Below are 1,146 nucleotides of genomic sequence, written 5' to 3' on the forward strand. Positions count from 1 at the left end.
CCCTGGGGAGCAGGTTTGCTCACTCCGCAAAGGATACAGAAAGATTATTGATTTATGTACTTATTCTCTGCGTCACCTTAGCTTAGTGGCAGAGCGTCGGCTCTGTGAGCAGAAGGTCGTCAGTCCAATCCTGACAAGTGGCTTATAGCACCATAAATTTCTGGTCTGGTACGAGAAGCAGGAGCAGGACGGCCCATTCTGTGAAGGGAAAGGAAAATTATTGATTCATATAGTTAGTGTGTGTGCCACTTTAGGTTAGTGGTAGAGCGTCTGCTTCGTAAGCAGAAGGTCGTCAGTTCAATCCTGGCAAGTGGCTTACAGCAGCATTAGGCTCTAGTCGGGTATGAGGAGCAGGAGCAGGTTTGCTCACTCCGCAAAGGATACAGGAAGATTATTGATTTATGCAGCGATCTTGTGCGCCACTTTAGCTTAGTGGCAGAGCGTCTGCTTTGTAAGCAGAAGGTCGTCAGTTCGATCCTGGCAAGTAGCTTACAGCAGCATTAGGCTCTAGTCGGGTATGAGGAGCAGGAGCAGGTTTGCTCACTCCGCAAAGGATACAGGAAGATTATTGATTTATGCAGTTATCTTGTGCGCCACTTTAGCTTAGTGGCAGAGCGTCTGCTTGGTAAGCAGTAGGTCGTCAGTTCGATCTTGGCAAGTGGCTTATAACACCATAAATATCTGGTCTGGTACGAGAAGCAGGAGCAGGTTTGCTCACTCCGCAAAGGATACAGGAAGATTAATAATTTATGTATTCATTCTATGTGCCACTTTAGCTTAGTGGCAGAGCGTCTGCTTTGTAAGCAGAAGGTCGTCAGTTCGATCCTGGCAAGTGGCTTATAGCACCATAAATTTTTGGTCTGGTACGAGAACCAGGAGCAGGATGGCCCATTCTGTGAACGGGACAGGAAAATTATTGATTCATATACCTAATCTGTGCGCCACTTTAGCTTAGTGGTAGAGCGTCTGCTTCGTAAGCAGAAGGTCGTCAGTTCAATCCTGGCCAGTGGCTTACAGCAGCATTAGGCTCTAGTCTGGTATGAGGAGCAGAGCACGTTTGCTCACTCTGCAAAGGATACAGGAAGATTATTGATTTATGCACTTATTTGTGTGCCACTTTAGCTTAGTGGCAGAGCGTCTGCTTTG

At 46.9% G+C, this 1,146-nt stretch overlaps 6 non-coding genes across 6 annotated transcripts; all 6 read left to right on the forward strand.

Moving 5' to 3' along the window:
- The first annotated feature begins 71 nt into the window (after positions 1-71).
- Pmar_PMAR001890 lies at positions 72-143 on the forward strand. Its single transcript has one exon. It is a non-coding gene; the product is annotated as a tRNA-Thr (tRNA).
- Positions 144-244: 101 nt separating this feature from the next.
- Positions 245-316, forward strand: Pmar_PMAR001891. The gene has a single exon. It is a non-coding gene; the product is annotated as a tRNA-Thr (tRNA).
- Positions 317-418: 102 nt separating this feature from the next.
- Positions 419-490, forward strand: Pmar_PMAR001892. The gene has a single exon. It is a non-coding gene; the product is annotated as a tRNA-Thr (tRNA).
- Positions 491-592: 102 nt separating this feature from the next.
- Pmar_PMAR001893 lies at positions 593-664 on the forward strand. Its single transcript has one exon. It is a non-coding gene; the product is annotated as a tRNA-Thr (tRNA).
- Positions 665-766: 102 nt separating this feature from the next.
- Pmar_PMAR001894 lies at positions 767-838 on the forward strand. Its single transcript has one exon. It is a non-coding gene; the product is annotated as a tRNA-Thr (tRNA).
- A 102-nt stretch (positions 839-940) lies between these two features.
- On the forward strand, positions 941-1,012 carry Pmar_PMAR001895. Its single transcript has one exon. It is a non-coding gene; the product is annotated as a tRNA-Thr (tRNA).
- Positions 1,013-1,146: the final 134 nt, after the last annotated feature.

The sequence above is a fragment of the Perkinsus marinus genome (assembly GCF_000006405.1).
Source record: "Perkinsus marinus ATCC 50983 genomic scaffold scf_1104296972988, whole genome shotgun sequence".
Taxonomy (NCBI): Eukaryota; Perkinsozoa; order Perkinsida; family Perkinsidae; genus Perkinsus; species Perkinsus marinus.